Source organism: Numida meleagris, chromosome 6, assembly GCF_002078875.1.
Source record: "Numida meleagris isolate 19003 breed g44 Domestic line chromosome 6, NumMel1.0, whole genome shotgun sequence".
Classification (NCBI taxonomy): domain Eukaryota; kingdom Metazoa; phylum Chordata; class Aves; order Galliformes; family Numididae; genus Numida; species Numida meleagris.
In genome coordinates, this window is record NC_034414.1 from 19886952 (window position 1) to 19913144 (window position 26193).

Here is a 26193-nt window from a genome sequence, read left to right on the forward strand (position 1 = left end):
ACTAAAAAAAAAAAAATACTGAGGACCAGAAAAAAAAAAAAACAACCAAAAAAACATTCTATGCATATTCTGCTTGAAATGACTCCATCTATAGTCAAGATGTAGTATTTTATAAAAGATTCTACAGTCAGATTTAAGCACACAGAAGACTGAAAATTTACAGCAAATATTAAATAAACACCTCTTAAAAGTCATAGTGGGAAAGAAACCAAATAGGAGGAGCAGGGCAGGCCTCACCAGTAGGTAATATTTCCATGCAAATTTACCCAGCTGAGCAAATTGTGCTTTAAACAATCATTGTTCTTCTGGGAAAGCAAACCTACTGAAGTTCCAGAAGAGTGAAGTGCCTTAGGATTTTAATTAAACTGAAAGTCTTTGAAGATGACCATTTATGAAAAAACAAAGTATCCCAATGACCACAGTAGACATTATAAGAACAGTCCCAGAACTGAGGCAAGCTGTACATAAAATACATTTAAAATCTTTGCAACAGTACTTCAAATGAACTAAATTAGGGCTACATCAACAGACTGCTGAAAAAATACCTGATGTTAATCTGAAGCTTAAGAACATTCACATTTGCAGCTAACCACCACAGCAGCTGTAGAGGCAAGTGATAACACCTGTCTCATAGCCCCTCAGATCACCACATACTCAGGCCCCTCAGGAGCCCACACCAGGCCCCTTCCCTTCCTCCTTAGGCAGTATCACCAGTCTGAAACCAAACCAAACCAAACCACCCTAGGTCTTGTGGACTGTCTCTTACCTGCTTGTGCCTTGCTCCCTTCTGCATGGTGCCACCTTTGCTACTGCTGCTCCTGCACTAAAAAAAATAAAAAAATAAAAAAAAAATGTGGGGGGAAGGTCTGAGCTGAGCTTAAATGGCCTGCAGGTGCGGGGCCCAGCTGGGGCTGCACTGAATCATTAATGCAATTAGCGACCTCAGTTTGACAAATGGCCTCTATTGCTTTCTGCTGTCCTTGGCCTGAAGTTCCCCTCCCCTCTCATGTTTCTTCTCCAATACAAATTCTGGACCACTGTAAAATCTACTCAGGGCTGACTGGGGCAAGAGCAAAATCTACTCAGACCTGGCTGCATGCAGTGTGGTGAACACAATTTCTGCTCACTGTAGAAAAAACTTGGAGCTCTTACTAGCAGTGCCAGGGAACACCTGAGTCCCACTATCCCCGTTGGGAAGTCCCTGCAGTCTGTCTAATGATGTCAGCTCAGAGCAGCTGCTCAGAGAGTAGGTGGCATGCCAGAACCAGGGCTGTGCTGTTGCCTGTAGCTGCTGCTGGAAAATGCTATGGTGCCTCCCAGCAGTAACCATAAGATGTAACCAAAGGTTCATGAGGTAACTTGTAATGAGAAATGTCACTGGAATTGTGCTACAACATGACAGAAGGACACCCTCATGTCAAACCGGAGGGCTTTTGGCTGGACTTTGGAAATCTGTGAGTTTGGCTGAAGAACAAGGAGAGGAAGAAATCAGAAACAAATGGCCAAAAGGTGGCATAACTAAACCTGGGACTGGGAACTAGAGAAAATTAGGAAGAGAAGCTTTGCTTGCCAGCATGCCTGTGTAGGACCCTGCTTTGCTGTGGAGTCAGCTGTGTGGTGAGCCCTACTGCTGGAGGAGGCCTCTGCCTGCCTCACAGCCACCAGGCCCTGTGCTGCCTTGCCTGCTCAGAGTGAGCTTTCATTCTTCCTCTGCTCTGCCCTCCTGCCCAGTCAGCACACTGGTGGCCCTCCCTGGCTCTGTGGCAAGGTGACAGGGTGGAACATTCACTTCCAGCCTGTGCAGAAGTGGTTGCTGGAGGAGGGCCTGGCCTGGGCATTACTCCTCTTGGGACACCGGGAGCCATCACCAAGCTGCCAACATGTCATGATGGTACTGCTACAGGCAGATAGTGGATACAAACCACCATTTTCTCCACCATTTGTTATCTGTTCTTGCCCTCATTTTGAGCTTGCTAGCTTTGGTAGAAGAACTGAGTCTTCTCACAGAGCTCAACCAGGAGTTTAGACAAAATAAACCCTCCTTCCTCCTGAGAAGAGTTGTGCGATTGAATGAACCTGCAGGCAAATATCCATATTCAACTGGAAAAGCGTGGTTGCTTTTGATTGAGGCTATCTCATGTAGCACTCATTTACACTCATTTTTGAAACACTGTGTTATTTTTCTTCTCTTGTACATCAAAATCGATAGAAGTACAGAAATTCTGTAGTTTGTCTATCACTAAAGTAAACATGCTTCCATTTATGTATCTATACTTCAAAGCCTCATTGAACTTTTTAGTGTTCCAGATGGTTGTGGGGCATGTTTACATCTTTGATTTTCTGGACATACTTGTTAAAACTGTTTTAAAAAAAAACCAAAACATGGAAGTCAGTACATGGCTGACATTCCTTTATGTAGATTGCATTAGCTGTCCTTAGATATCTGCTGCCAGTGAAGGGACTCAGTCACAGGTCAGATGATATCAGTAAGATCACCTGTCAGAAAAGTTTGGATGCTCAAATAAGAATAAAATAAAATAACCCTGATTTTCCATGCTGTGTATTTCCACAAGGGTATACCTTCCCTCAAGGGTATTACAGGCATGGAATACCTGTGGCATCTAAACATGGAGCTGCCTGATGCTTCTGAAACTCAGAACTTTTGAAATTTGTTACTCCTCAGTGGTTTATTCAAGTCTGCCTTATCTGGCTGAGGGAGTTGGTTGTAGCGTTGAGATGTCTGCTAAGCTGCAGTAATGCCTCTGCTCTGCTTGCAGATTTAAAACAGAAGTAAATAAATATTAATTGTAATTTGTTTTGCCTCCCTGTGCTTTGTAAAGTACATGCACGCGAAGATTAATTTTGTTAAACTGAGCAGGCAGGAAGCTGGATCCCATAAGTGCCAAATCCAAGCTCCTTGACTGTGTGTCAAAAGAATATGCTTGGCTCTCAGACTTCTCTCCATTAAAGAGCCCGTGCACTGAATGAAATGTCAGCTTGCAGATTTTGTTTTCTAATCCCAGAAAAATGCAAAATGGTGACTTCAAAAGCCCTGGTAAGTCAGACACTTCAGACACCTCCTTGCACCAGCTCTGACAGTGTATGTCCTTAAGGTGGCAGCAACTATCAAAAAAGTTTCTTGTTTTTTTTTACCCATGTGGGGAAGGTGGGATAGGATACAGTAGAGAAGGAGCCTTAAAATTGGAAAGAACGAGAGAAATTTTTCTACAGAGCTCCCTCTTTAATCTTCAATTTTCTGCTCAGCAGAATCATATTCATAGCCAGATTGTTCATTATTAAGAGCTTATTTCAGATCAAACCCTGTATGTCAGTAGATTAGGACACTGAGGAAGATTAGCTTCTCACTGTAGGTGGTGGGAGTAAGTTCTTTATCTTATCATTAGCATGGACTTTCATGCGTTTTGATCATAATTAGTAATTCTGCCAGCAGACTTTCAAACAAGGATTAAAATGCAGATAGATGTCATTTAAATAACATAATCAAACTGAAAGTTAGGTTTCGTGGCAGGCAAATCCTCAGTCAATTGCATTTTTTGAGTTTTCTAAGACTATTCTGTTGTTTAAAAAATGGGTTTGTTTACTTTCATGTGCTTGTAATTGGTTTTTATTAGCTATTTCTCTTCCTGAAGAAAAATATTGTTAGTATTCAGGTGAACTTTAATTCTGATTAGTATAAATGGCATGTAAAATTCTTAAGGAACATTTCTGCACATCCTTGCATTGTTGTAAGTAGAAGCCAAGCATATAGATGAAGAATTATGGAATGGATTCAAATTAAATATCTCCCTCCCCTTTTTTTTTTCTCTCTCTCTCTCTGTTCTTTTTCTTTTCTTTTTTTTTTTTTTTAATTTTCATAATGTTTTTGGGCTTTATTCTCTCCATGAATAAGGATTAGTGTCATGGCTCTGAATATATAAGAATATAAGACCTTGTCCTACCGTCAAGGTGAACATTCTTAGAACATCAGGAGTTTAAGCTTGCCACATTTCTAAATGTTATGAGCAAAACGGCAAAGAAAGAGAGGACAATATTTCAACAACAAAAGCCTCTTGGTTAGATTTAAAATCAAAATTGCAGCAAAGTATGGGTCTACATCATTTGCTAATTTATGCAAATATTGGTTGCATAATGAACCTGAATGATAATGTTGCGCATCATTGCACTGTTCATAGAACTCTTAGTTTGGAAAATGTAAAATGCAGGAGGATAAGGAACAGACAAAACACTGCAAAGAATATGTAGCAGCAGCTCATATACACAACTGCAGGGAATGTGGTTAGCTGGCAGCTGTTTCTGTTCTAAATTTAATCATGAAGCTGGTATGATAAACCACTTACAACACAGGTAGTGATTACACTTTTACCTGGAGATTTATTTCCTGACACCTCTTTTTGTTTTTCCTTATATCTTATATTTCACCTTACATCGCATGTTCTCTGGGGAGCGCTTGATTTTTTTGTCACATTTTTGTACAGCATTTAGCCTGGCAGGTCAGGCTCTTTTGGATAGCTCTGCAATTAACTGTGGAGATGCATATTTAGGCTGCATATGAAAAGCGGCAGAGCTGAATGTTTGGTCCCTTGCCTCTAGTTATGCAAGGATTTTGAAGGTGACAGTGGTTTGGATCCTCTGGAATAACAGTATTGATTAGGTGCTGCCATACAAAAGGTAAACAAATAATCAGTGGAAATATTTTAAGATGCTAATTTGGGTAAACACTAAAAAATCCGTGCAGTTTGTCCAGCGTCAAACAGGAAGCTGGTATTCCAAGGAGGGTCTAAAGTCATCTAGAGTCCTCCAGGCACAGATTTCTAATATCAGAATAAGAACTGGAGAATAATCTGGAAGCTTCTATCCATTTTTGTGTACTTGTCTAACTTTTCAGAGTGTAATAATCATAAGAGCTTCTTCGCAATTCTCTTTGCATATTTAAATACATAGCAACACTCACACTGCATCCTCCTTCTTGTTCCTCATCTCTTGAAAGCCATTGCTTGGCATTTTTTTGCTGACATAAAGAATACTGCCTTGAGCAAACAGCACATGCAGGGCTCATAGAGCCACCAGGGAGTACCTGACATGTTTTTCTCCCATCAGCTGAGAACATGCTGCCTGGCAGGTGTATGCAGACCAGGAAACTTTTGTACCAGGAAGAAAAAAACAACACAAAAAAACCCACAGTTGGAATGTAAAACTAGTTGAGAAGCTTATTTTTGTTAAAGTGCATACCTAATGAGTATAAAAATGCTCATTTTTGTGGCAACAAATGGACAAAAAATAAATTCCCCACAACCAGTATGGTGTAAGGAATTGGAGCCCCCACACACACTTCTTTTCATTTAATTACAACTATTACAATTACATCACCCTTTAATGCATCCTTATCTGAGGCATGTTGAAACTCTATACAAGAAGTGCATCACGGATTGAAGTACGTAGAAAACAAAATATTCTTGCTGTTTTCCAGATAGCTTAGAATTAATTGAAAATCTGTGCAGTTATTTTTTGGCTATTTTCAGCAGCAAAATAATTTGAGATTTTTCTTCTGTGACAAGGCAGCAGCAAATCAATTCTGATCAGTAGATTTACCTGCTTGCTCAGGAGGGTACCATAAACCCTCATGATTTAAGAGCACTATCTGCTATCGTGCATGTGTGAGAAATCCAGCTGAATCTCCAAGGTCCGTTATGCTGAAAATTTTTCTGTGCTGATCACTCATCTCAAGATTCAGGACATATCTTATCCCTCTGTTAACAATATGATTTTATGGTGACAAATCCAAGATGAATTAAAACTTGCTTGCACTCACTGGAACCAAAGTCTGCTGCCGTTTATAACTGATTGAGTTCAGAATGATTTTTGGAAATCTTCCATATGTGTCAACAGAAGCATAATTTTTTTCAAAGGAAGTTCAGACTGAGCCAGAGACCAAGGGAGGGCTTTGGGAACTTAGATCCTTATCATGTGCTATTCAACCACAGCTCTGTAGCATGTCCTTAAAAACACAAATATGCAAAAAGGAGACTGAGGTCCATTCGTGTCTGTTCTGCTGTCTCAGAAGAATAACTCTGTGGAGCTGACAGGATTGTGTTTGATCTTGCTCAGTGAAAGTGTGGAATGATATTGCCTGACAATAAATTGCTTGGAGCAAAAAATTGCATACAATTGCTTGGAGAAGGTAAAATTCAATGCCATATGAGGTGATCAGGAGAAGGTTTGGAAATAAGAGTGGGGAAAGACACAAAACTATTAGCCTTGATAGAAATGAAAGGAGTGAAGGAAGGAGGAAGAATAATGGGAAGATGGGGAGAAAAGGGAGCTGAGAAAATCAAGATGTTGGAACTTAATAGGAGAGACAAAAGCAGAGACTGTGTGATATGTGAATGAGGATGATCTTAAAGGGGACTTTCAGCAAATACAAGGTAAAAAGCAAGTCTAGGAAAAGGATGTGGCTGCCATCACAATAATATATAGTCATTTAGATAACCTTTCATTTTGAAAAGTTAATTTATTTTTAACTGTTTACTTGGAAGTCTACAAATGCCTTACTATTCTATGTGTTGTGTTTTTTTCTTTATTTTTTTTCTTAAATGCTTCCCTTGGGCTGGAGTGTGTATTCAAGATATTTTCAGAGCTTCCCATCTGTTTACTGAACAAATTTCACTTGAAACTTAGAAGTAAAAGATAATTAGCATTAATATTATTATGTGTGCATTCTGTCTGCACCCTTTCCATATGCAGTGAGTAAGCTATTGCAGAGAAGGAGGCCTGGCTAAGACTGCAAATTCAGACTGTGAACATATGCATACAGATGAGCAAACATATACAGTTACTTAAATATACACATAGGAAAATCATATATACTCACTAATATACTCCTGTATATTCCTCAATTTATAAGGAAATGGATAGAATATGAACACATAAAGAGAAAAATAATGATTATTTTTGTCCCTGAGCTACTCAAGTGGGAGTATCTGTTTGCAGGGGGACAAGTAACTGGCCATAAACAGCTTTTACCAGGCAGTTTAACTGAGTTTAAGCTCCCCCGTGAACTTACAGTAGCCCAGAGATGTTTTGGCTACATAGAAATTGGCTGGATACAGTGAGTGAGATTTTCTTGTCTACCAAAGACAAGTTACTAGCTTTTTACTATTCAGTGATTATTTCACACTGAGATAACTTGGTTGGTTGGTTAGTCTGGGTTCCTGCACCTTTCTTGACATCAGTCCTGTGGAAAATGTGTAGAATGGGGCAGATCTCTGTTCTGTGTAGGGCTTCCATTGACTTCATTGACATTTCAGAGGACAAGTTTTGGGCTAGTAGCTGACTAAGGTTTATTTGTACATCCAATATGCTTTTGTCATTTGTTCCTTAATTAACCTATCTCCATGGTTATAAGAGTTTTGACTACCTCTGAGCAGATTTAGATTATAAAGAAGGCTCACCAAAGAGAAACAAAACAACAAAAAGGAGCTATTTTGCTGGATCAAAAGGCAAAAAAACGCCTTTGAAGAGAAGGAATCTGCGCTGATAGCAAATGAATGAGTACACCGGCAGTATGAAATAGATCTCAATTTTCTTTCACCTGAGTTGTTATAATCATGTAATCTGGTGAGCTAAGGTCAAGGGATCTGTCTATAAGAATCAGTGTTCCAGGAGATTGGAGCCTCAGTGTTACTTGTTGACACTGTGACAGAGAAATGGATGAGACTGTCATGAAGATAAAAAAGATCTTAACCTGAAGAGGCAAGGCATAAAAAAAATAAGAAATCTAAAATCAGAACTGAAGGAAAGAAAGAAATTTGAAGACAAATAATAAATATTTTATTCCAGGCATGAGTATGCTGTCACAATGACATGGAAGTCAAGGTTCTCGGCTTTTGAGTCAGGTTTATTGTACACAGTATGAAGAAAACATCAGTTGGAGAAGTGATCTCAAAGAGATCCAGAGGGTCCTGAAAACAGCCTCTCCGTTTCCTCTGATGCAGCAATTAGGGAATGTGGTATGGTACTTTCAAGATAGAGAGTAATTAAGAATGTATATTTGAGATGTGAACAATTTTTTTTGTAAGTTGCTGTGGGCGCTGAATTTTTATGTAGGTTCAAAAGCTGAATTAATAGTTCTGTGAAAGACAAAACCTTCAAGAACGTCTAACAGTAAAAACAGGTAGATGAAGCAGTCACAAGCAGAAATTTTTAAAGTTTGTCAGAGCGCAGTATTGATATGTCTTGGTACTGACTTAATGTTCTTCCACATGTATTTACTGCTGGCTGCATTTGGAGACCTCCATGTTACTGAATTGTATGCATCTGTAAATAAGACCATTATGCTGTTGTAACAACATTGAACCTTCCACTCTCTGTGTGAAAGGCAAACATATAAACAGACAGATGGGCAGATATGCTTTTTAGGCATTTTTATCTTGTCTAAGAAATTAATACCTGAGGTACTCCTTAATCCTCAAAGACTGTTCAGAAAGTAAGAAGGTGTCTATCAATCATTTAATAAAATGATATGTTTTTCATTTTCATTAACATTGATTGTCAAGATTGTCAACAGTGTTCAGTCAGAGTGCTCTGTAAAGATTTATAAGCCATTACTGCAAAATGAAAGAGAAAAATCCCAAACCTCAAACAGAACTTCAGTGAAATAAGAGATATTTTCTCTATGATAGCTGAAATGTGGAAAAAAACTTAAAAAAAAAAATATCCCTTTTGCCCTTACTGCTCTCCTCAAAAACTTTGAAGCTGCCCATAAATGAGTAGGAACCAAAATGGTATCAATTACGTTAATTTCATTAGCAAAGGATCAAGGTCACAACAACAGCAATTACCTGCAATTTCCCATTCCTGCAATTATATTATTATGAAAATGAACACTTGCTAACTACAGTAAAGCTTTCAGGGGCACTAAAGTGAATTCTTTTTCATTTCAGCATGTTTGCTAATTGTGTCAGGACTTTAGCGTTATGTGATTACCATCGCTTTGGTCTCATCAGAACAAAAAAACAGTAGGTTGGTAGTGCTTGATTCTTCTAGGCCTTATCTACACATAAATTTCATACCAGTGTACCTATTTAGATTAGGAGTACTGTATTTTACTGAAATATTTATATCACCACAAATCCTAGTAGAATAAACCTTGTGGGAATGAACTGTATTAGCATAGATGTGCTTAAACCAATATAATTGGGTCCAAAATAGACAGTTTTACAGTATTGCAGAACTGTATAACAAGATAGGAAAAATATCCCATTTCAGATCCACCTGTGTTGGTGGAAGAAATTACTGCATCTTGCTGCTAGTCACTGGGATCAGCGAGCAAAGTATATTTCATGGGAGTCTCCTGAATTGCTTCAGGCAAAATCAGGTAGTGCATGTCAGTACAAGACTATACAATAAGTGGCCTGGCTGATTTTGCCTGAGATAGGCTAGGGGGTGCCCATGCAGGCTCTGCTGCCTGCTCAGTGGGGGCGAGAGCTTCCACACAGGGGCACTTGAAGGTTGCTGGAAACACCTGCCTCTTAGGCAAGGATGAATTTGTCCTTATCCTTACAGCTGTGTGGCACTGCAGTGTAGATAAAGCTTTACCCACACTGGTTTATGCTCACAGACACACAGATTCAGCTGAATCTCCCACTACGGACAGGCATGGTCTGGAAACCTGTTCAAAACACTTTCCAATTTTATCTGACAGCAAAATACTTCTGCTACTATCAAAATAGTTTAAAGTAGACTATTCCAGAGTTTTACTCTTCTACTGGCTAGAAACGTTCTTGCTTTTGTTTTATTCAAGCCAAATAAGTCAGAATCATAAGCTCTGGTCTCCAGCCATCTCTTCCTTCTCCTAGTCTTTCCTGAGTTGCTACAGATTGAGCTTGTCTTCCTTTAAATTCAGCATCCAGAACTGCATTTAATAAATGTGATTCTTGATGCTTTTACTGCGTAAAATTTCTGTGAATTCTGGAAATACTTGTCCTAAAGCAGTCTTGATAGCTTTTACTTTTATTATGGCTGAATCATTTTAGTGTCTCATTGTCACTCAATTATCTATAGACAAACGCATTTCTAGCGTATAGCAGAAAGTATATAGCAGAAATCCTTTATTTTGTTTGTACATGCATGACTTTGTACTGTCCTTTTATCTCATACTTGGGTCCCATAGGGCTTTCAGTTCTTCTTTTGCAATATTCCAATTTTTCTCTCTATTGACATTATCTCCCAAGCAGTGCTGGCAGTGAATTTCATTAGCACATTTTTTGTTCTAATATCATTAATGAGAATATTCTTTTAAAACTGTTAGGACTTATACTTGTCCCTTTTCTCCAGAATGATTGCTTGTTATCTCTTCATTAGATAGTTTTGAGGGGAACCATGTTCTTTAGCTTAAATTTGGGCAATCTATTGTGATATTACAAACGCTGCTCCAAAAGTAGTGCTCATATTTTATTATGTTGGCCCACAATATCAGAGGTGGATGTGAGTGGTATGGCACTAGAGACTGAATCTTCTCAACAATATTCCTTTACATTACGTTGCTGTGCAACAGATGGCAGCAGAGGGATAGTCTGACAAAATGGTATGAATGAAGCAAAGGTGTGGAAATAAATTTCTTCATGTAGAAAAAATTGGACACATTGACATTCATCGACACTTGCTGAATGTTTACAGAGACCAAAGAGTGGATGTGAGCACAGTGAGGCAGTGGGCGGTGTATTTCAAAATTGGCGACAGTGACATAAAAGAGAAGCTGCATTCCTTGTGGCCATGCACAGCTGTCACACCATGAAATGATGAGTGTTTTGATCAGCTCATCTGCAGAAATCGACAAATTATGACAAGGGAACTGTGTACAGAGCTGAATATCAGCTTCAATGAGTTGGAAACAACGGTGGCAGCATTGGAATATCATATTGTGCCAGGTGGGTCCCATGAATGCACACACAGGAACAGAAAGAACACTGTATACAATTTTGTCATGACCTTTTGAACAAATACAAGGCTGAAAGTAACAGTTTCATAGATCACATCATTACTGGTGATGAAATGTGGTGTTACCACTACAGGCTGGAATTAAAATAGCAGTCTATGGAGGGGCGACATGCGAGTTCCCCATCAAAGAAAAAGTTCAAGACACAGCCCTCAGTGGGTAAAATGATGTGCACTGCCTTTTCTGGATTTGCTGGAACTGGGACCAAATCGTCAACTCTGATCACTACATTGCGACGCTGACTAAACTGAAGGCTCAAACTTCCAGAGTTGGGCCAGAGAAGAAGACACCCTTTCTCTTGCAACACAATAACCCCAGGCCTCAAATCTGGGGTTGAAGACCATGGAGTACATTGCCAAACTTGACTGGACTGTTCTACTCAGTCATCTGCGACAACGTACTAAGGCTTCCCTTCCGTCCACACCTCTGCGTGCAGGGGCATTTCGGCGCTACATACCATGTATGTGTACTGTATGCCCCTGCACACAGAGGAGCGGATGGAAGGGAAGCCTTAGTACGTTGTCGCAGATGACACTACTCCACCCACCATGTTGTCTGGATTTGATGCCATCTGACTTTCATCTGTTTGGGCTGATGAAAGATAGATAGCATGACAAGCATTTTCCTTGCACTGATGCCATCTTAACAGCTGTGAAACAGTGCATCATCTCTGCTGGTGCAGATTGTTATGGGTTCACCACGCAGGCTGGTGAAATTGCATAGCTAATGATGGTGACAACTATAGCTGAGATTTGCTCTATGAAATAGCGCCTTATGCTCTTTGTATCAGTTGTAGTTTCCAAGGAAATAAATTATATCCTGGGGAACCCAAGTAGTTTACACTAACTAAAAGGGGATTAATACTAAGATAAGACTAACAAAAAGAACTGAATTGTTTCAAATAGTGTGTCCTGTGATTGTAGTGCCACTAAACACATAAAATGGATTTGATCCCAGATAATTTGTGTATTACCTTTGATACTTAATGACATCTAAATGTTGAGTTACAACTCTTCTGTACTATATTAGCGAAGTGTATATGTTATTTTTTTTCTTTTTTCCCCATTAGTTTTTTTCATATCATTAGATGTTTTCTTTTGAAAAGAGATAGGAAAGATATGGGAAAAGATATTATGATGTTGCTTTTAATTAACATGGCAGCACACCATTAGAGAATTTTTCAGTTACTGAGTTAGTGAGGTTACAGGCATAAGAAAGATTTTAGAAAAATATAAATCTGCCCACAGATTCCAATTATTTTTACATTTGTAATTAGTGGACAGATAGATCATCCATTCGAGAAGTGGAATGATATTCATCATGGCCTACTTTTGTCAACATCAACAACAGCTAAAGCCCTGTCTCTACAGGAGAAAAGTAAAAACTTGCCTTTGCAACTTTTTACATGCTTTGTTACATCAAAATAGTGAACTATAAAAATCCTAGCTGAAGGAAGGAACTGTAGTTTCTTACATTGATATAGCTGCTCAAAGTCTACTAAAAGTAAAAGGCACCTATGTTTTGTTTCCAATTGGCTTCTATATCAAGATAATTATCTCAATGCTAGAAACACATCTTTATTGCAGGAAAGATGAACCCCAAGAGGGGCTGAACGGTTTAAGAGGTTTTTAAAGTGTGGTTGCAAGTCAAAATCTCATCATTCTTCAAAACTACCTTCCAGTGAAACTGTCAGAGGGTAGGCTATGACTCATGGCAGCACTACCTTTGGTTATGGAAGAAGAGAATAGTTTCAGTCTATGTACAATGACTGGAGTCAGTTTATACCCCACTTGGAATTTGCTCGATAGAAAGGTTTCCAAATGCAATTGATAAAAGTCTTTGCACAAGAACTAAGCAATTGATAATGATCGCTTGTTTGTCTATGGCAATTTTCATCTGAAATCTCCTTTTTCTGTCTGTCTGCAGACACTATCTCTCAGTTCTCTTTGACGCACAGTATTTTAGCACTTAAGAACCCGGGGAATGGTTAGTTAGGTAGACCTAATTAATGCTTTTTTTTTTTTTAAATATATAGAATAGGTACAAAACCCCTTACTTTGTAATTAATAATTTGCTCAAGAATTTTAGACATTCTGACTTTCCTGTGAGGTAGCTTAGTTGAAGTTAATACTGTAAACTTTCCACCAAGGCTCGCCTCAGAGAGGAAAATTTACTTTAACCATAGTGGAAAGCTTATTAAGTATAAGCCAGTTTGGATTTCCCATTATCAAATTAATTCAAAAATTTTAATTTAGCTGACAAGAACCACATTTTAAGAATTACACAATCTTCATAAATATTAATACTACAGCTGTAAGCGGATATGGGTACCATGTGGATTTGTGGCTGGGAGGAAATCCCTCCATTATAAGAAAATTCAAATCAGAGCATCATTTTGGTAATGAATTGTGTTATAAATGCTAACACAATAAAAATCACATTTAAATCCTTAAAAATCCTGTAATTTTCACCTTCATCTTGCACACACAACTTAAGGGAAATAGTCTTGTGCCAAATACATGGAAAAATACAATAATCCTGCGATTAACTGTATGCCAAATTACCTTCGTACTGGCCCTGCACAACCATCTGTGGTGACTTCATGTTTGGCTTTTACTATCACTGTGCATAAACTATATCAGAAATCTTTAACACTTTTCAATTCTGGATTTGTTAAAGGAGACATAGACTCATTTTCTTCATTGTAGTAACCTGAAAGCTAAAAACCAGTAAACAAATATTGCCTTCAGTAAGCTCTGCTGTGAAATAAAACACAGTCTTTGTTGTAGCTTAAAAGATATTTTTAAGGACATTTTTTGCTGGTATTGATAGTATGAAAGTTAAATAGAAATGATGTGCTACACTGAAAGGTGTTAATGGTTAATGCCTGGGCTGCTGATTTATAAGCATTCAGACCTTGGTGGAAGATTCTGCTCAGATTAAAGCATTCTTCTTGTTCTGGCATCTAAAGTTTCAAGGTTTCTTTGTGTTGTAAAGAAACCGAGCAGAAGGTGAATAGTCACCTTTCTTTTAAAGGACATGGTGTTTCAAAGGGAGGTGCTGAGAACTAAAGCTGAAAGCTTGAAGCTGAAAGGCAGTACCAAGCATGTTAGACCAGTCTGAAATCAGAGAGAGAAGGGAAGTAATGCCCAAAATGGCATAAAGGTCCTTGGCCAGGCTGGTGCTATGTGGCCCTGCTGCACTCCTTTCTGCTTTCTCTTCTGCACATGGGAATGGGTTAGTACACAGAAAAGAGCTATAATCAAACACCTAGCTGAGTGACACTGATTTCAGTTGGATAGCAAATCTAAAGGCTAGGCAGCTTTCTGACTCCTAGCAAAGAAACAGTTTAAAGTCTGGAGAGGCAAAAGCACTCACAGGGTTTTCCAAATTACATCATATAATTTGCTAATCTATAAACAAAATATTGATGTATTAAAACAGTAGCCCGAATGAGGGGACAATGTTAGAAAGGGTATAAAGAAGTTTTCAAATTTGTTAGAATATAATTGCTATTTTACACATTACATAAGTGAAACTGTAAAAGTAATCTGGCTCAAAAACACAAACACACAATCAGGCTCTGTGCTATAGGTAGAAGGATCGCATGCAGACATTCCTCTTGTCCCCTGTAATTTATTGCTAGCTAGGTAACACATCGCACACTGGCATCCTTTCTTATATCTTTAAAGGCCATCTACCCCCAGCACTGCTGCTGATAAAGTCACATCAGTAAAAATGAAAAAAGGAGGGGGTAAAAAGAGACGTCAGCACGCATGATGAGTATATTTGGATAAATAACCCTTTTAGGTTGGAAGGATTTTTTCCTGCAATGTCGAGTTATCATTGTTTTCAGTTTGCAACACTAATCAACACTAGATAGACAGGAAATCAAACTGCTTAGTGCTCACGGGGTAAACATGAGGATTTGTATCAAACTGCAGCACTTACTTCCTAGCTAAGCCAGATTGTCCCCCTTGAGCTATTTTCAAAAAGCATCAGCAAGAAGGAGGTTATGTAAAAAGGCCTTAAACCATATGTTACCAGGTTGTACCCACTTACATCAAATACATTAAGACTGATTGTAGATGTCTGTACGCTGTGTACAACACTTGCATGAAATGAATTTTTACCAAATAGGGCAGGATAACCTGTCACTACCTACTAATGACAAAAGCTGATATATAATGTATGCTGCCTTTGCATTTTGCTAATTGAATTACTGGGAAAAAAATACCTGTACGTAAAACAGACACCTTCGTGCTATGGGAGGACAATAGTTCAGTGGATTTTTCTCAAATATATTCAGTAGACTGCATACAAAGAAATGAAAAAACTAATTTCCAGGATTAAATATTAGTCCAAATGACAAAGTCAGTGCTTAGCAGGGCAAGCAAGGACAAGGTTGTGCAATGGTGAAGGTCAAACTATCTGCTATTTATTTCCTCTTGATAGTTAATATAAGACATTAGCTAAGAGTGATGGTTTCTGTTTTGGCTGTAATCACCAATGATCCATTTGAAACGGACATAGTTTATTCATATTACTGGTAAATATTCTATAGTATTCAGCCAAGCCATGTTTACTTGTTTAACTCCCATGTTATTCTGAGCATCCTTATTTCTGCCCTATGTCATTGAATTTTCAGCAGTGCTTTATGTTATTTTTCTAAAGTTTCAGTTGATATTTTTTTAAATAATTATTTGAGTTTGATTTTTTTTTTCCCTAATCTGTTCTAACAGGAAACACTAACTTCCTAACCCTAACTTCCACAGCTATTTTGGGACAAAATAGTGCCAAATTATATGCGTAGCACAGGTTGCCATGACACAAAGGCAATCCATTCCTGAGGTACCACTTTTGTTTCTATGAGCTTGCAGGCAGAGAGAGAAAGTGAGCTGCTTTCCTCTGCCTTTTTTTTGAAATTTCTCTCTCTGCATGTTATTCACTTTAGAGTGCTGTCCTTCAAGTGAGCTGTATTTATTGCCTGTACATATTTCAAAACTTGCAGTGTATTATAGGCCTCAGAGCGTGTGTGAAACAAAGCATCTTTGGTTTCATTTGGAGCAAATCCATTCAGTTCAATTTGCATTAAGTTTGTGATTGCATTAGTGTGTTGAAATGGTGTGTGTTTTGCAGCTTGTACATTATGCAGTAGTACCTGTAAGGTCAATGAATGTCTGCTTAGCCGCTCTGAGCAGAACACCTTTTGGCCTTCATTTCAGACAGATATGTGGTCTCAATTAATTAAAATGTAGCATCTTTGTCTAGCCAATGAGCTAATTAGGTAATGGTATAATTAAAGGGTGGACATTGCATTATTCATCATAAAAATAATTGAATCGTATTAAACGGGAGATAAAATAAATCGTAAATTGGATTAAAGGGAAAAAGCATGGGGTTATTATATTTAGGCTAGATTCTGACGCATTTTATATGTAACCTCCATCTGCAGACAGTCAGTCCTACACAGGCTTCAGAAAGGCTGATGGTGAAAAGAAAAAAAACAGGCAATATGAGGCTGGGTATATTGCATACAGTTAGATGCAGAGGTATCTGATATCCTTGAAATCCATTTGTGTTGTCTGGATTGAACTTGAAACCACTCCTAAAACCCACCAAAAGAACAGAGTGCTGTTGGCACAAAGCCTTTCCTACACCTCTCAAAAAATCACGCCTGCTGTTAAAAGTGGGAAAAAAAGAACAATAGAAGATACATTCATTTTCCAAAAGGAAATGAGAGTCGTAAGAGAAGTAAAATATAGACTTGTAGGAATTACTGTGTTTGAAATTGAGTTTCATTTTAGTTTTGGGTTTTGTGTTTTATTCAAATGAAGACTACTTACAAGATTGTATTTTCTAGCAGGTTTTGCAATGAAAGTTAAATCTTTTTCAGAGGTGAAGAGAGGAAGCTTTTTCACTGGAATTGGTAGCTGTCGTGCACCAAGCTAGTAAAACACACAGTACTGCTCAATGTTACCAACTGTGTCACAGTTTTGCTGTGGGAAGTAATATGAACACGACGTGAAAATTCCTGTCTGACATGAACTGGCCTTCCAGCCTCTGGACTTACGTTTGGAGACAGTTTTAATGGGATTCAGTGGTGATTAGCAAAATGTTTTTAATTGGCTGTTCAGCTGAGACATTCATACCTCCCTGGAATATAAGGATGTTCTTTGAGAGGGTTTCTCAAATGTGGAATTAATTCTGATGCTTAACTGAGTATAACCTGGAGCTTCTGATGATCAGTGCATGAGGCCAACTATTTCTGCTAATGCTTTCATGAGATGGCTTGAGTTCAGGCTGATTTAAGATGGAAACTGTAGCAGGAGGGAGAAAAGCCTCGTGGGAAAGAGATGATGCTTTTTGAGTCATTTATCTCATCAAAGTAAAATCCGCCTGTCTATCATTCTAGAGCCTGGGAAAGACAATCATGAACGGGAATATGCTAGTTTTGGGTCTGTCACAGAATGAAAAGCTGGAAAGATGCTTGTTAACAGGACTAAAGATGATTCTACACGTGGCGCAAAAACTCTCGGTAAGAAAAGAAAGGCCAAATGTATGTAAAATGTGTCGACTTTAACAACAGCATAGAAGGTAGCATTTACATTCTGGAATGCATCAAAGATAATTTCCTGAGCCATATAATAGACAACTCGACTAGGGGGGATGCAGTGCTGGACCTGTTGCTCACCAACGTGGGTGAACTGACTAGTGACAACAGGATTGGAGGCTTCCTGGGCTCCAGCAATCATACAGTGGTGGAGTTAATGCCTGTGGGATACTGAACAGAAAAAGAGTAAAATCAGAATGCTAAATTTTAGGAAAGCCAAATTTCAGCTCTTCAAGGAGTTAGTCAACAAACCCCCTTGGGAATCTGTCCTCAGGGACAAGGGAGTGGAGCAGAGCTGGCAGATCTGTAAGGAATCTTTCCTTAGGCCACAAGAGATCTCCATCTCCTGGTATAGCAAGTCAGAAAAGAAAGGCAAGACATAATGTCTGAAATGGGACCTGCTGGTCAAACTGGAAAGCAAGAAGAAAATGAACAGACAGTGGAAGCAGGACCAGGTGCCCTGTAAAGGATATAGGGCTGCTGCTAGGCTGTGTATGGATGGAGTCAGGAAGGCCAAGGCCCAACTGGAAATGGAATTGACAAGAGGTGCAAAGAAGAACAAGAAAGTCTTCTAAAGGTACATCAATCAGAAAAGGAAAGTCCAGGAGGGCGTACCCCTCCTAGTGAGCATTATATACAGGCTAGTAGCAACAGACAAGAAGAAGGCTGAGGTACTCAACAATTTTTTGCCTCAGACTTCACTAGCAACAGCTCTTCATACACCCTGTGAGTGAATGGGTGAGAAGGTGGGGACTGGGGGGATCAATGTCCCTCTCACTACAAGTGAAGATCAGGCTCGAGACCACCTGAGGAACCTGAACATCTGTTAGTCTGTGGATCCCATAAATATGCATCCCAGAGTCCTGAGGGAACTGGCTGATGTAGTTACCAAGCAACTCTCAATATTTGTCTTTCTTATTCTATGATATATATTTGACAGTTGCTATTGTACCTGTTGTTTTGGAAATAGACCCTACATGCAAAGGAACTATACAATAATGAGAACCCTGCTTCCCTGACATAAAGTAAGTTGCATAAATCCTGTCTGAAATCAACATGCACTCAACATTTCTTTTCCTATAGTAGGTGACTTTTCATACAATAATCTTCTTTAATGGCCAGATGTGGTTGTAACTTATCTTGCAGAATGACAGGTAAATTTTACAGTAAAAAAATCAATTTCCTTCATTCAGTATTTTTAAAATAAGTTTGAGCATCATATATCTTTAGCAAGAAATGTTCTTAGCTACTGCGATTAACATGCAAAGCTGTTTCTTAACAGTATTCACTCCTATTTTAAAAATGACACCAAGAGCTTAAAGGCCCTTGTTCTTAATTTTTAAACCCACTAATTTCATTGTGTCTGACACAAAGCAGAACATCTTTGCCATAATTACTGTATAAGTTATTTTTTTTCCACAAAGTTGTAATTTTCCTAAAATAAGCTGGACTGCTTCAATTATGTAAATCAAATATCTAGAGAATATAATGACTGCACTGCAGAAACACAATAGAACTTAACAGGAAGCTAGCAGAGAGGGAGAGAGTGATGGGGAAGGCAAAAGCCCAAATGAGGCTTTTTTTTTCAATTAGAACTGCAGCAAATTCTCTGCCCTGCTGGTAAACTGGCTACTACAGCTCCTTGCTCTGCCAGGTTTGCTCTTCCTTTGGTGCCAGAGTGCGACCATTAAGATTGGCAGGAAGTATAGGCTAAAATGAAAGCTAGTGTGCAGAGACCAGGGGTGGCTGAGAAAAACCTATGGTTTTCTTCTGTTATTGTTATTTAGTGTGTACTTGTATTCAAGTAAACATACAGACAGTTGTGCCTAAAATAGACAAAGAACTTCTGATCCGAAATTTCATGTGACACAGTTCAAGCAACAAGAGGTGAAATAATAACTAGGGGATAGAAAAGGCCACAGTAATGGCTAAGAGTGTGCAAATACTCAGCGTTGGCAACATGTGTCAAGTGGCTAGGTCTAGATGGCCTTAGTTATGAAAGTCTTGAGAACAACTGTCTCTTTCATGCATACTCCTCCTACGTGACTTCTCCTACAAATTCCAATCTTTACTAATTCAAGACCTTCTCAGTGACTTAAATCACATTGTTTGTTCTTGGGATGTATCTATTTTTAAGCTTTTGCTCCAGATAGAATAATCAAACTGAACACCAGCTACATAAACATGAAGTAACAGCACTGATGCACACGATGAAGTCACTGCTGCTTTGTTTTCAATCCTAATCTTTTTATTTAAAAATATTATTATTATTATTATTATTATTAGCAGGTAACACATTCAGCAGAGACTTTGTCACTATTCTCTCTTCACTGATTCTTTTTTTTCTAAATAGTCTTAGCTAATGTAGAAAGTATTCAAATGCAAGATGCATTCTGCCAATCCTTTCTGAAATGTTTCTTTTTCTATTGATTGATGCTGACTTTTGATGTGGCATAGAGGTTGATTATGTTATCTTGACCATTTACTTTGCTTGATTAGAGTTCACCTGAAGTTCTCTCAGTTTTGGTAGTTCTTGGTTAAAATAAGTGTAGAAAAATATTGTGTATGCTAAACATTGTTGTAGTGTGAAAACTTAGACATTCCATTGTTGAAAATCAATCATGTTACTATAATTATAACAATTTTTCTGTGTCATACTGAAACTTTACTTTTCATTCTCAAACTATTTGGTTTTGTGATTTCAAAGCAGAAGGTATCTGATTCGATTTAGCACTCTAACCTTGGTGATTTTTATGTTGAAATCACTCCATGTCTTACAAAGAACTTTGTCAGTATACAGTGAATTCCAAATAAATTCTATTACTTGATTTACTTGTAGCCACTTTTTTGTTGCTGTTGTTGTTGACATACTCACCTAAGTAATTTATAGCTTTGCCTTTAGCTAACATTTCAACTAACTAAAATGGAGTAATTTAATTGCTTTCTGCTCTGTAGCTTCCCCCACCACTCCTATTTCCCTTTGAGCACATTGTGTAAATATCCCTGTATTCTAATGTAGATTCTGACTGATTCTTACAATTTTGCATATCTGGATAACTGTTTCCTCAAGCTTAGATTCCTTTAGCTCCCAATCCTAAGATTCTGTTATTTTCTAAGTCTTTTCTCCTGTAGTGATGCTTTTGTCCCGGTCTCTGACATTATCGAGACAGAAGATCTTCAAAGCAACTATGTCCCAAAATACGATTAAGTGAAATCAGCCCTGACCACCACCAGAATGGTTTTCTTCTTCTTGGTCTAGCAATCCTACTTTTGCTAATTTTTGCTATTACTTTTGTCACATAATCACATAATCCTAATTAAATCATTCTGGTTATTTATTTTTAATACCACTGCTTCTCTAATAACCACTTGCAAAACAATTCTGTTATTTATTAAGGCAAAAAGTACTTTCACTCTGGCCAAAACAGCCAAAGAAAGACAGCACTATGCTTCTCACATGGAGATGCAGTACCTAAGTCTGGATTAACAGCTGTTCCATACAAAAGCAAATATTTTGTGGGCAAAGAACAGTGAGCTGGCATTATTTGCCTTAGACATGCTTGTGGGTCAATTGTGTTCCACTTGATCTGTTTTTGGATGAAACTTTTAGATGTTTTGACTTGAAACATTCCTTGCACATTCCCTTACCTTGGCTGAAATACTGGATTGCTTACCACACCTACTGAGATCAAGCACCTTTATGTAATTTTTGTTTCTAGCAACACAGTGGAGAATAAGCATCAGAATTTGTTTCTAATTGCTGACAAATAGTCATCATTCTTACCATTGTAAGCCATTTCAGGTTGGTGGCAGATCAGTTTTATGGAGATTGAAATGGAAGGCATAACTGAGGTTGTACATAACATAAGCCTGAAAGAAAGAAAATGAGTAAGGTTAACAAGTTAGATATAACAAATACTTACGCTTTAAACACATACTAGTAGCCATGAAGCACTCTCTAAAGTTGTGGAGAGAACAGCATTAATGTATATCACCGAATCACAGAATTGGTTGGAAGGGACCTCTAGAGATCACCAAGTACAACCCCCCAGCCAAAGCAGGCTCCCTACAGCAGGTTTTGCACAGGTAGGCATCCACGTGGGTCTCGAACGTCTCCAGAGGAGACTCCACAACCTCTCTGAGCAGCCTGTTCCAGTGCTCCATCACCCTTACCGTGAAGAACTTCGTTATGGGTGCAGAACTTCCTATGCTCAAGTTTATGGCCTTTTCCCCTTGTCCAGTCCCCACAGACAGCTGAAAAGATGTTGGCCATGTCTCTTTGACTCCCACACTTAAGATATTTATAAACATTAAAAAGATCCCAAAATATAATTGTATGTTTATTCATTTTACTTTTATGTTGTCCAAAGGTGTTAAGTTATTGACATGTTACTGTCGCTTGCTAATCCACAGCACATTTTCCAGGGTTTGCTTCCAAGATGACATGATTTTATCACTAGTTTAAAACTGTACAAGAAAGTGTTTTGGGGAAATGCATTAGTAATAACCCAAACACATAAAGGAAAACTAGTGATGTTTATAATGGCACTCAGCAGAATGTTTTGCAGCTATTTTTTGGGAGGAAGTGTCAACAAAGCTGAATTATTGTCATTATCCCTTAGCACAGAAAACAGTCTTTAATATCTCAGACATCTGAATTCCCAATACATAGAGGAAATATTAGCCCCAAGTTTTCTCAACATATAGTAGAATACTGCATGCACAAACCCTATCTGAAATAATAGGTATAATTCTTAAGGAAAATATAGGCTGAGTTTTGCCTTTACTATTGCTGCAAGACAACTACTACATAAAAAAACTTCTTTCTTTGCTATCAAATGAAGCCTTGGATAACATATTATTGTCTTTGAACGCTTTTAAACTCTATCAAAACAAGACTGAGCTAAGCAGACCATAATTACTTCATTTACCACACACAGTTTCATCTGATTTGCTATGAACATCTGTAGGGGGACCTTCAATTACAGCACAGATAACAAGGTTCTACATATTAAAACTGAATCTAAGTAGCAAAGGACATTTAATAAAAATTGAGGAAAATTCACAAGAAAATGCTGTCTGCTGATTTATTTACCCTGGTATATCTTGTCTCTGCTGTCTTTTGCTACTAACCAGGCTAAAAATCATTAAAAATGTGAGGAAACATGTTTTTAAAGATCAATCTTCAATTTAAGAACGGTAAAAAAAAGAGTATGTTTTTTTAAACAATGCCATGACAGAGACGGAAGTGAATGAATCAGCAGAGTAACAGAGAAATTATGATGCAGAATTCTGGATGCTCACAACTGTAAACGGCATTGCTCATTTCAAGAAGAGCCGTGAATTACAAATAAGGAAATAATATTTCAGCTCAGAGAGAACTTGGGAAAAGATAACTCAAGTTTATTGAGCCAGGTATAAAGACAAAAGATGAGTGGAGCTGCAGCATCATTTGCAATTTTTCTTGTTATCACTTGGGAAATTATAAAAATTGAGAGTTTATGGGATTAAGTGAGCTCATAGTAGCAGTCCACTTTATGAGGAAACAGGCAAAATCTCCCAGTGGTATTTGGTGTAACTGAATGGAATTTTATGCACTGTTAAACATTGCAGAATGTATTTAGAAAGCTATGAAAGTAATTTATCCACCATAAATGACACTTTAAACATCTGTAGGTAGCTTTAGTGGTCTGCTTCTAAAACCTGAAGAGTGAGGGCTCAAAAACATTGGCCTGGGGACTGAGTAATAACACAGTGGAAAACATGTTGGACATAAAGATATATACACATATATATATAATTTCAATATGAAAATCTGAAAAGAAGATGTGGCTTAGCCTGGTCTTTTCACACTTATTCTGCCTTTTCTGCAGATTGGGCTTTTAGACATGACAGAATTATAAGGGGTTACTGCTAATCCTTCTTGTTTCTTCAAATCTGTCTGAAAGTATTCCCAAATGTTCTACCTGCAGAAATATCAAGACTGGCAGCTAGAGCAAAGTGTAAGTCACGTAATCACAATTAAGTCATCTTCCTTATTCCATTTCCACTGACAAATCAGAAAAATAATTGTTTCAAGTTTATGGTTGTACTTAAACTCTCTACATTCCCCACAATATCTTATATCTCCCATCTTCTCAGGTTTGTGGCATAATGTGATTTCTACACAATGGATTCCTAATTTGCCCCAAGGAAAAAAGCTTGAAAAGAAAATAATCTTCTGGAGAATGTTTTCCATAACATCTGCCCATGTTTCCTTTATTTTCATATATGTGCACACACAAACAAAAAGAGCTGTTTTTTGTTTTTTGGTATATGGACTTCTAATCTGGAATAAATTCAGAAAAAAGAGAATACGGTTTTATCTGGATCCTGCAGAGAGATCTTCCAAAAAAAAAACAAAAAAAAATCCAGGAAAGATAATTAGTCCATTTTACATTGTTTAAGCTTCTATCACTGCTAAATACTTATGAAAATTTGTGTTTACTGTCATAGCCTCAGGAGATGTGCATTTTGTTTCCAAGAGCATCCTGCGGGACAACTACCATCTAAGCCCATATAAGTGTCCTTCAGTGCAGTGTAAACAATGTAATGCAAGAGTTTTATTACAGAATAGCAACACTAAACTGTTGTGGTCTGAATCTTTTAAACAATTCTGAGGTTTTTCAAGGCCACATGTCACACAATGTTTAATGTTGTTTGCAATAAAATGTGGAGCCAGGGACTATCCAAACCACATTACTCCTTTCTGTATATAAAAATGCCAGTGCTTTTGAGCAGATACTACTCTCAAATGAGGTGTTTTTTAAATGTGAGTGTGGAGTCAAAAAGTTTTCTTCTAAGTAGGCGATGGTAATCTCTGAAGTCAGAAGGACCGTCCTTGTGTGGTATTATAAACACCTTCTGGTGGGACATGGCCGTGCTCCTGCAGTCAGTGCACCAGGCACATATGTGGGGCTTATTCATGGAAAGGGTGGGACACATTTTAGCATCTACACCTTCTTATTTACTTATTTTATTGGAGATCTATTTTTGAAATTTAAAGTGCTAGGTCTGTGGTTAATTTGTCCCTTTGTCTTTTATATATAACTCTGAGAAAGAAATTATAACAAAAAGGAGAAAGGAAATGTGTTTTTTTCCTTCTCCTTGAACAAGTGATTAATATGTTCATACTTCACAGAAGACCTCTCTCCTTCAGCTCACAGATGTGAACAGCTTCAGAGTCAAATGTCCCTGCCTGGAGATGCTTTATAATAGTCTGCTTACGTCTATTCTCTGCTCTACTTAACAGTCCACAAAGAACTTGAGAATCTGTGAAAGCTGTGTCCTTCTGAAGCCTCTTTCTCACTGTGGCATGGGTTCCTCTGATGCTCCAGCCCTTTACTCTGTAGCTTATGCATGGAAGATAATAAAAAATCAAGTTGCCTTTCTAGAAAAGTCATGGCTCACTGATCTCCTTAGGAACATACCCTATTCTTTCTGAGTAGATCCTTTGGCTCTGACATTTGAAGTTGTTTGAAATTCTCTGGCAGCTCAGGAGGGAGGCTGAATAGCGCGATATTTGTTCGTTTCTCATTGCCAGTCTGACAAGTGAACAGCAGTTCACCAGAGTTCAAACATCTGGCAAACAGCTCGCTGCAGATCTAAGCTGTCACACATTAATAAAGACCAATTGTTCCGTCAAGAACATGTTGAGACGTTTAAAGGAGGAGAAGAGACAAGGGGAAATGTGCTAATTAGAAGTATCTATATGGAATTGTAATGAATAATAAATGATTAATTTAACTTTCTTAAAGGTAAATCTTTGTTACAGGATCAGACAGGAACTTTGTTTATCCTAACTGAAGAGAAGAGGTGTCTGCCACCCTTAAATGACAATTATTTGCAGGATAGTTCCATTGGATACCACTGAACTCTGATGCATTTCTGCAGCTAATGGAAGGCCACATTTTCATATCAGTTCCTCTTATAGTTTTAAAATACACCAAAGTGCTTCTGAAAGAGGACAGAAATGTATCGATTCTCTTTGTTTGTGTGTTCATACTCCTGTTGATCATTATCTGTCAATGCAATATACATGCTATATTATACAGAGTATTGGTTTTAAAATATGCCATGAAAACATGAGTGGAGAAGGTAATGAGAAAATTGTTATTTATATTTCATGGACAGTTCACACATTTTCTGTCAAGGGATCTAACATTTGCACCACAACTCCACAAATACCAGTTTCTCCGCTATTTTCAAATATATGGTTCTTGTATGCATTGCAACATTAATTTTTAAAGAAAAATCCATAGCTTTTATAGAAGCAGACACAATATTCTAGCTTTTAATTCCATGTCTCTAAGCACTTCTCTCCATAATAGCTTGTAAAAGAAGAAAAATCTCCAAAAGAAATATTCTTCTGTCTTTCCTTCAAAGGGGATGAATTCAGAAACATCTTTTCATTCTGAATAATCTTGTAAAACATGCTGATCTCTTAGGAGCAATACTAGGCACAGTCCACTCAAAAATTCCCTTGAATTTTGCCCTTTGAGAATGAGGGATAGTATCTCTTACCCAG

At 37.9% G+C, this 26193-nt stretch overlaps 1 long non-coding RNA gene across 1 annotated transcript in view; it reads right to left on the reverse strand.

Annotated features, from left to right (window-relative positions):
* The window catches only part of LOC110401840, a 119040-nt gene continuing 93525 nt past the window's right edge, over positions 679-26193 (reverse strand). The window contains exons 2-3 of the long non-coding RNA XR_002440650.1: positions 21412-21497; positions 679-823 (exon numbers count right to left, since the gene is read on the reverse strand). This is a non-coding gene — a long non-coding RNA (uncharacterized LOC110401840). The remainder of the gene's footprint in view (positions 824-21411; positions 21498-26193) is intronic.